The sequence below is a fragment of the Abrus precatorius genome, unplaced genomic scaffold (assembly GCF_003935025.1).
Source record: "Abrus precatorius isolate BTA unplaced genomic scaffold, Abrus_2018 Scaffold2, whole genome shotgun sequence".
Classification (NCBI taxonomy): domain Eukaryota; kingdom Viridiplantae; phylum Streptophyta; class Magnoliopsida; order Fabales; family Fabaceae; genus Abrus; species Abrus precatorius.
This window is the reverse complement of record NW_020874362.1, coordinates 22,432,347-22,443,303: the sequence shown is the minus strand read 5'-3', so window position 1 is coordinate 22,443,303 and position 10,957 is coordinate 22,432,347.

The window sequence follows — 10,957 nt, the reverse complement described above, 5'->3', positions numbered from 1 at the left end:
ATTTAAATTAAATCTATTTAAACTACCCTAATAAATGATCAATCTTGTTTTACCGTTGAATTTAACATAGGATTAATAAATGGTTAACATGTTTGAATGCATGATGATAATTGCCAAATTATATCGCATTCACATATAATAATTTATTTGTTATATAGTTTTCGATAGTAAAATAAGCTATTGATAAATAAATAATAAAATTTACCGTCAAAAAGATAATAAGATGAACCTAATTATGTACATATATATTTTATGACTATAATAAAATAATAAAAAAAATCTCTTAGTAAATTAACATTAAAATAATCTAGAATAAGAAATAAAAACTAATTAAAAAGTCAATACAATTGAATATAATAGGCAAGAAATAATATAATAATTAAATTTTGTTTAAGAAAAAAGAAGAATAAAAATATATATCACGTACATAAAGATAGGAATAATAATAACACTTTATCTCATATTAATTTTTATTATATATATGTATATAATTTTATACAATAAATATTTAAAAAACTAAAGTATTCAAATTTAAAAGAATAAAAATTAATTACTTATTTATTTAATAAAAACTTTACTTGATAATAAATTTTTACATATTTTTAATATTAATAATATTTAATAAATTTGACTTATCATTTTAAGAATAATTTAAAACTTTATGTATTTTTCATAAAAAATATATCAAGTCAGTAAAAACATTGAATTGTGAATATTTTTAACTTTTAAATAATAAAAATGAATAATTAAAACTATGGCTCTTAAAAATTAACAGTATTGGTACAATAAGATTTGGAAAAAACTTAATATAAAATAATTTATATTCTTTTCTTTTAAATTTATCTTTACATAATAGATTTAACTCTTTATTTTAAAAATAAAATGTTTTACATGAAAAATTTTAATAAAAATATTTCCTTTAATTTAATGGTCAGTCTACTATAAATAATGATGGTCATCTTATATTAAAATATATTAACTATTTATAATCTTAAATTTAATCTAATAATATTTTAGTTATAATTTATGAATAAACCACACAAATTAATGATTTACTGTAAAAAATACCAATATTTTAATAACTTATACTATGCTGTGGTGTGAAAAACTCTAATTGTGGTTATGAAGAGCACACCTCATATTCATTGGGCAGAAGCGAGCTCCAACTAGGTTCACGGGTCAACTTGTTTAGTCTCTATCAAGTAACTTTCAACTTTCAACTTGTTTAGTCTCTATGAAGTAACAAAGTTTGGCTTTTCATTAAAATAATGCAAGTTTAATTGCTTTATATTGGATGAGTTAAAATATTACCCTCATGGTTTTAACAAATTCAAACCATTACTTTACATCGAAGAAAAGGCTTAGAATTGTGTTAGAATCTGAAAAAAAGAAAAAAGAATATGTTTGATTTGAGGGGTTGAGTTGGAAGAATGAACGTGTTCAATCCTTTGCATTAGAGAAAGGGTTTACCTTTTGGTATAATCCACGGTGCCAGCTATGTGAAGGAACACGCATACCCTTCTTACGTACAGTAGTAAAATTAAGTAAGCAAGCGCAAGAATCGAAGTAAGGGAACTATTTCACTTAAATCCTATATTCATTTATTTTTAACGTGTTTATTTTCATCTCAAATCTGGTACTTTACTGCGCGTTAACTTAGATTCTCATTGGTTTTGCTTTTAGATATATCGATTCACTTGCTTTCTTGGGTTGGTATTGGCTGTAGTAAAAAAGAAGGGATATGATTATTAATTGTTTGGATAAGTACAGTGTGATCTTTGTGATTACATAAAAATAGAATTATATTTTTTAACAGTGTTTTAGATGAGAGAGAAGTTCTAGATTCTATTATTCTGAGGTCTTAGAAATGAGTATCACTTGTTAGTAAGGGAGAAGCTATTTTATTAGGTGATTGGTATTTAAACCCACGAAATTACATCTGTCTTAGCTTTGTATAAGTATATTTTTGCTTTTTATTTATCTGAGTTAATAATTTTTTTCTGTGTATATGGATTTTGAGTTTCCCTTGACTTCTCTTTCATAATATATGTGTAAGGATTGGGGCAAATGTGTTTCATTGATTTGGAAAGAATAACAAGCGTACAATATATAGGCTATACAAAGTATCTAGATCCTACAATTAAGGAGAGAATAGATCAATTCTACAAGACTAAATCAATTATGCACAAGCTAAATAAGGTAAATTGCAATCAAATATATTATATCCTATCATCCCCCTCAAGCAAAGCGTGGGATTCGGTCCAACGTGAAGCTTGTCTTTGAAGAATTGGAACAGTGGTTGAGGCAGACTTTTCGTGAAGATGTCTGCTAGCTGAAGATCAGAAGGAATGAATTGAGTGATGAGTTTCTTATATAGAACAAGCTCTCGAACAAAGTGATAATCAATATCAATATGTTTAGCTCGTTTGTGAGCCACCGGATTTTGTGAGAGAAAAATGGCACTCTTGTTGTCACAGAGAAGAGTTGGCACGTGATAGGAAATATGCAGATCATTTAGAAGATGAGTAATCCATATCAATTCAGCTGCCACATTTGCCATGGCTCTATATTCAGATTCACAGCTTGACCGAGCTACTGTTGGTTGTTTCTTAGCACTCCAGGAGACGAGATTTTCACCTAAGAAGATAGAATAACCATAGTGGATCGTCTAGTTTCAATACAGTGAGCCCAATCTGCATCCGAGTATCCAAGAAGATTAAAGGAAGCTTCACGGTTGAAGGATAGGCCATAGGACATGGTTCCCTTGACATATCGAAGGATGCGTTTAACTGCTTGAAAGTGATCATTTGTTGGAGCTTGGAGGAATTGACTGACCAAATTGACTACATAGGACAAGTCAAGACGAGTTATAGTGAGATACTGGAGTGCACCAACGAGAGAGCGATACTGAGTGGGATCAGAGAAAGGATCTCCTGTGGTTGTCAGCTGAATATCAGATTGTAGAGGTGTGACTGTCGGTTTTGCTTCCATCATCTGGGCCTGGATAAAATGTCTTGAGCATATTTGGCCTGACTTAGGAAGACTCCATTTGTAGTGTAGTGCACCTTGAGACCAAGAAAGTAATTTAGATGACCTAGATCCTTGACAGCAAACTCATTTTTGAACCTTGCCAATATTTTTTGAATTAATGAATTATTATTCCTTGTCAAAATTATGTCATCAACATAAACAAGTATATATAGAGTTGGTGTGTTGAAGACAAATAAAGATGGATCTGCCTTGCTCCCGAGGAACCCAAGACTAAGCAAAAACGAGCTAAATCGTTGAAATCACACAAGAGGGGCCCGTTTAAGGCCATAAAGAGCTTTCCGAAGTCGACAAACATGAATTGGGTATCGAGGATCAACGAACCTAGGAGGTTGTTCCATGTAGACAGGATGTGTGAGTTGCCCATTCAAGAATGCATTGTTGACATTGATGAATAGGCCAATTATTCATCACCGCTAAAGTGAGAATGACACGAACGGTGGCAACTTTAACAACGGGACTGAAGGTGTGATCATAGTCAAGACCAGGAGTTTAAGTGAAGCCCTGTGCGACCAGTCGTGCTTTTAATCTGTCAATTGATCCATATAAAAGATATTTGGTGCGAAACACCCATTTTGACCCTACAATGTTAGTGTTGGATGGTCATGGGACAAGATCCCAAGTTTTGTTTGAGTGTAGGGTCATGAGCTCTTTATTCATAGCATCCAACCAACCAGGATGTTTTGCAGCAGATTTGAACCCTTTGGGTGTAGAAGTGGTGAGCAGAGCATAAAGAAGAGAAGATGGTTAGCAGGTGGTAATGGCAGCAAATTGACGGGGCCTGAAAATACCTAATTTGGCGTGTGTGACCATAGGATGTGTTGGCTGGACACCACTTTGTATTCTTGGTTGAGTTTTAGGCATGGGAACAGCAGCAATTGAAGAAGTATCTTCAACAGGACATAGACCCACAGGGTAGGGGAGGTGATTGCATAGAGTCCTTAGATACTGTCAAAGAAGGAGCTGGTGCATGAGCTGGAGCAGGAATTGTGGTCGTTGTGGCTAGTTCAGCAAATGAAGAAAAACCCAACCCAGAAATTGGAGATATAGCTCTTATATTTGAACATGGAAAATAAAGTTCATCAAACTTGGCATGTCTTGTTATGTATAACCGGGAGGTTGAAGGATCCAAACATTGAAATCCTTTATGGTTGCTGCTGTAGCCAAGAAAATTACAAGGTGCACTACGAGGAGACAATTTGTTTAGGGCATAGTCACGGAGACAAGGATAAACACGATAGCCAAAGGGATGGAAGTTTGCATAATTTGGAGGAGTGTTGTATAAAGTCTCAAATGGAGAAACACCATTTAGAAGAGTGGTGGGTAACCGATTTATGACATAGACAGCACAACAAAAAGCATTTAGCCAATAATTAGCAGGGAGATGTGAATGAAAAAGCATTGCAAGTCCCGTTTCAGTGATCTGAAGATGCTTGCGTTCAGCTCTACCATTTTGGGCAGGTGTATGAGGGCATGACATAGTATGAAGAATTCCATTTTCTTGTAACAATTTATGCACTTTGTTATTTGTGAATTTGGTACCACCATCACTTTGGAATGTTTTTATAGATGTATTGAACTGATTTTCAACAAATTTCTTAAATTGAACAAATACATCATAAAAATTAGATTTTAGGCGCATTAGATATAACCAGGTGAATCTGGAATGGTCATCAATAAAAATCACATAATATTGAAAACCAGATTTTGAACAAATGGGAGCAGGTCCCCATAAATCACAATGGACTAAATCTAGCACATGCGATACGCGTTTCTCATTTGGGGAATAAGGTAGTCTTTTGCTTTTAGCTAATTCACAGGAGCCACAAATAGATGGAGTTGGTAAAATGGAAGATAAAGACAAAAGACCTCTTTTTCTTAAATGGGAAATAGTATCAAAGTTAACATGACCCAAATGATAATGCCACAATTCAAATGATCCTCATAGCTTATTGGAATTTAAAAGAGAAACAAAAGCAGTTTGACCATGCGCCAACACATATAAGTTGTGTTCACGCCTCCCTTTTTCCAAAATTTCCTTTGTACCCCTTTTCTGAAGCAGAAAAGATGTGTCGGTAAATATAGCATCCACAGGAAAGTCACGAGTAAGTTTGCTAATTGAAATGAGATTCTTTTGTAGACCAGGCACAACAAGAATATCAAGAAGGCTTAAATTATTGGCCAAACGATGAGATCCAATATGGGAAATAGGGAGAGCATTACCATTGCCAACAGTAACAGTGTGATTACCAGAATAAGGCTCGATTGAGTCTAAATCAGATGAGTTTGTTGTCATGTACGTTGAAGCTCTAGTATCTAGGTACCAATCAGACTGGTTTGAGTTTGATATGTTGCAAGAATTTGCAAATGATTCAACAAGGTTGGCAGAGTGAGGTGGGGCACCTGCATAGCGTTGATGGCAAAATGTGGCATAATGACCTTCTCCCCTGTAGATTTGGCAATGAATAGGATGACGTCCTCTTCCTCGACCACCCCGTCCTGAATTTTGTTGACCACGGGCTTTTTTGCCATTTGAGGAAGAACGCGACCCAGATTGAGAGCGTTGATTGGATGACTGGGAGGGACATTGAGTAGTGGAATAAAAGGCAGCTTGAGAAGGAGTGGATTCAACTGCATTTAAATACATTTCAAAGCTCTTTGCAGCACAAAGAAGATCACGAAAAATAAGCAGTGGTCGCATGGCTAATTGGGATGCACTAAAGCTAGTGAAAGTGGGACCTAAACCCCTTAGAAACTAGTGTAGTTTATCTAAATCCTCCACTGGTCTGCCCATAAGGCTGAGTTGATCACATAAGCCTCGAAATGATTTGGAAAACTCCCTAACAGTAGATGAGCCTTTTGTGAGGTGCAACAGCTGATCTCTGATCCCAATTTCTCGTTGCTTGGAGTCACCACTGTAAAGGGATTCAAGAGTGGTCCAGATCTGCTTTGCGATGTCACAATGCAGAACCTCAGCTAGAGTTTCTTCAATGAGAGAGGCATGAAGAAGACTTACAAGTCTTTGATCTTGTTGCTTCCAAGTGGTAAAGGCTGGATTAGCAGTCGTCAAAGATCCATCAGCTATCGGCAATGTTGCAGGAGGAGTTGTGACTGAGCCATCGATATGGCCATAGAGGGCTTGTCCTTCGAGAAGAGGAAGGAGCTGACGACGCCAGATAATGAAATTGGTTGAGGTGAGGCGTATGTTTAGCATGTGGATCATGGTGTTGAATGAAAGAACACCATTAGAGGAAAGAGCAGTATTAGCCATGGGGAAGAAAAGAAAAGAAGGAAGGGTGATGAAGGATCGAAATTAGGCTGATACCATGTAAGGATTGGTGCAAATGTGTTTCATTGATTTGGAAAGAATAACAAGCGTACAATATATAGGCTATACAAAGTATTTAGATCCTACAATCAAGGAGAGAATAGATCAATTCTACAAGACTAAATCAATTATGCACAAGCTAAATAAGGTAAATTGCAATCAAATATATTATATCCTATCAATATGTTTTGCCTATCAAAAAAAAAAAAAAATACTAAAATCCTATAGCTTCTAGCTTCATTTTTCCCGTAGTGTGTGTTCTGTAAGAGAAGACTTAGCAACTTAACTGTAAGCTTTGGTACGAAGTCGATCGAGCGAGAAGAGTGGAGCTGCAATGTTAGAAACCAAAATAAGTTCAACTCAAAAGTTAAAGTAATTAGCCCCTTTTTGGGTCAAACCAAAATTTGAACTCCAACTAATTTTTATATAAATTTTGTAGAAAAGATTAAATAAAAAATATTTTCAATATATACTTAAAATGTTGTCCAACTTGTCTTTAGCTTTTAATAGTTGAAAAAAAATGTGAAGCTTATGTTTAAAATCAAATTTATAAAATGTTGAACTATGGAATAATGTGTAAATGACATTTTCCATTTCCATGTTTATAACTTATTTAAATTTCAGTGTATTGTAATTTGTACAAATTTTCAATGCAAATAATCTGTGTAAAATTTTAATGCAATGGAGTAACTAAAATATACATGATTTGATCTATCCAATTTTTCTACCAATTTTGGATATCTTATTTTTTTCATATGATGTGGAATACTAATTATATATTTTTGATAGGTTTATTTTCACACTTGTTGCTACTTTAAGAGAAAGATAGTAATTATCTAGATGTATGTCATCATAAAGACCATTCCACATATTTTACTTTATATCGAGGATCAAATATAACGTCAAAATATAACAAGTGATGATTTGGAGAAAGTTGTTCCAATATTTGTCATATATTTATTTTTCATATCCAAGCTCATACAACTAAGGATGGGGTCCATGTTTATAATTGTAAAGCTAATTTTATAATAAATTAAGATTAATTAATGAAATGCTACATGTATACTAATATAGTTAGAGAGTGAAAAAAATCTTTTATAACTTCATAAAATATTTTCACAATTTTGACAAACACTCTAGAAATTGCCTATTCAATGCATGTAGGTGCTTTAATTGATCCAAAATAGTCCAAAAAAAGGGAGTCCTCAAACTTGAGTCACTTAAAAGCAGCTTCAAACTTTTCTACATTGTCCAACATAGTGTATGTAGACTTCCACTTATTAGGAACATCTAGGCATACTAGTTTTTTGCTCTAAATTTTGGTCAACTCCATAGAATCCTTAAAATTGCACAATCTTTGAGAGAATGACCTAACAAATTTAACAACATTGCATGTGTTAGAAATTAAGGTATTAAGATCTTTAGGTCATCATTTACCATCAAATTTAATATATGAGCATAACACCTCATATGAAAATTTTTTCCATCTAAAACTAGTCAAATTATATTATTCGACCTATTTTTTAAGTATGTAAACATCATTTGCTGAAATATTATCAATAGTAATTATGGAGACATTCCTAAGTGTCCAGTTTCGTAAAACTTCTTCTACATGTTTCCCTGATGTCTCATTCTTATGATTTTTCACTACAGAAAACTTATTTCCCTCTTATGGTACTTCCAATCATTGTCAATATAGTGAACTCTTAGAAATAAGTAGTTTAGGTTTTGCACATATGTCTAACAATCAGTAGTTAGTGCAACCTTAATACTGTTTGACTTTAAAAAATCTTTTAACTTTACCTTCTTATCTTTGTATAATTCAAAACAATCTATTATTATTGTATTTCTTGAAGGGACACTAAATTATTGTTGCAATTACTTATAAAAATGCCTAAATTTCTACGTCACAACTGGACGGTAGTAACGGTACGGTAAAAACGTGTTAAGAAAAAAAAATAAAAAATAAAAAATAAAAAATACTTTTCTAAAAAAATCAAATGAATCACTACCAAAGTTTATTAAAGAAAAAACTTTAGAAAAACTTTTAGAACGTTATGATCTTTGAAATGAAAAATGAGTTTGAGAGTCGTTTATGTGTAGGGAATGTATTAACATTCTACCACATCCATTTAAATAATGTTATCTTAAATTAATTGTGTAAATTTATTTTAATTTTTAAAAAATATTTATTTAACCCCAAAACAATAAGTGTTACTATTTTATTTTTTAAAATAAAAAAATTTATTTATTGAAATATTGATTGGTATCTTAGTAAAGACAAAATTTATTTTGAAAAGTATTTTGACACAAGTTTAATTCCCGTTCCTGTGTATTCTCAAGTACAATAGGGAACTCAAAGTCACGTAATTTTATCATAAATATTTTGAAGTTGGTTGATTAAAATTAAATTTAGTAAAAGAAAGTTTATTTTAAGATTAAAATTATTTTGATAAGATTACTATATTTAGAATACAATATAACGCAATTATACATATATACTATGATAAACAATATAGAAGGTGAAGGAAGATCACACAACTATATTGCAAATCGTTAAAATATTTTTATTTGTAATATAACTGGTTTGAGTTTGATATATTGCAATATTTGCAAGCAACTTAAAGATCTTTTTCCTCTACTATTAGAAATTTGATAAAATGATCCTATGTAAAGGATAATTTACATGTATTACTAGCATTAACTTTTCATTTTCTAACAAGATTTGGTAAAGGTTATGATGAACTAGTTGCTGCATACACAGATTCAATTTCTAGTTGATCAATGGGCTGACTTTTACCATAACTAACTATTAGAAGGGCAACATTGGTAGAAGCTATAACTAACTATTATAAGTGCAACATCACTAAAAACTTATATTTTTTTTATAACATCTCTATTGGGATTGAGGAAATTGGTGTAGCATATGATGTTAGATTCAATTTAGAGTTTGGATTTGAGGTTCAATGAATTAGTTTCCAACTTACTAGAGGTGTCGGCAAATTTTTCTTCATTGGAGAGATTGAAATTACAAGAAAACCACTTTAATGGATAACATTCTCAATGATTTTTTCAAGTTGATAAAGTTAAAAAAAATTGAATTCATCTAATAATCGTCTTGAGGGAAAAAGTCTAGAGATCAGACCTTTGATTGTCTTTCCTTAGAGTTTATATTAATACAGGATTACGTGGAAACTCTATAAGTAATTATAACTTTGATAATTGTCAAATTTAACTACTTAAATTATTATGGCTATCAATCTAAAATATTTGGTGTTTAGATGTAAAACCAAATAAATAATGAGTTAGTATAAATAAAATATCTAAACTTCAAACTTAAGTTTTATATATATATAAAGAATGCTCAAGTTTAACTCATTTCTTTAAACGAGTCAGATTTAAAATAATAACTCAATTAAAAATTTTAAAACTTAAGCTTAATTTATTAGTTTCTTTTATCTTAATTTAATATTTAATAGATATTTATATGCTAAAAAGTTAAGTAAAGTAGTAATAAAATATAATTTAATCAACATAAAAATACCTTAAGATTAAAAATAAAATCTCTTATCACAAAAATGATATACTTCTTTTAAAATAATTATTTTCATTTGTTTAAAATACAATTCTTAAAAATTAAAATTAGATAAATGATACATACAAACCTTGATAACAATTAAATAAATATAATAACTAAATTAATTATCCAATCATCCATACATATATAAACTATTCACAAATGATTAATATCTGCGGGCTCATTCCACTTTAACTTCATGTTTCGGATTGAAAAAAGAATATAGAATCCCAATTTCCAGTATATTGAACAGAGCTATCTCACATTCACAAAAACATTAAAAAAAATTGTTATGCACAACACTTAGAAGCCAAGTATAAAAGGTATCCTAAATTTCCTAACAGCTTAGTGAGTTGATCATTCAAATATTTAAAACCCTGAAACTCTCTTTAATTGGTAACGTGGCAAAATTCACTTATAAATTATAGTAGTTGTTGAATCACCTCTGTGCTCGCACCCAAGGAACAAAAAAAGAAGTTTTTTTCTTTATCAGAACCCACGCTTAAAATTTATGCTTAAAGTGCAAGGATTAATAACTTAATCAAGTAAGTTTATCAGATGAAAACTTATGACACAAATTTGATTGTAGAACATTAAAAATAAGTTTAAAAAAAGCATATTTTTATAAGTTATATAACAAAATTAAAATAAGTTTAAAAAATATAAAAATTGTAAATTATTTTCATGGGCATAAACTCTTCTAAACGTCTCTTTTGAAATAAAATTTGTTTGAAAAAGAGAGTAATTGCATGTATGGAGCTTACGGACCTCTTATCCGTTATTTCTTTAAGTAGACCTAAGTAGGTCTAAATTTGAATTCTTGTGCCAGTGACCTTTCCTCGGACCTTGCCTGTCCCCTTTCAAAAGCATGCCATCCATTCCTATAATCACAAGCTTGTTTCCCATCATTCATGTACCAACAAAAAAATAATGATGCTGAAACCCATCTTGAAATGACCATCAATGATCCTAAAACTATGATAAGAAATGTTTTTGCAAGTAAA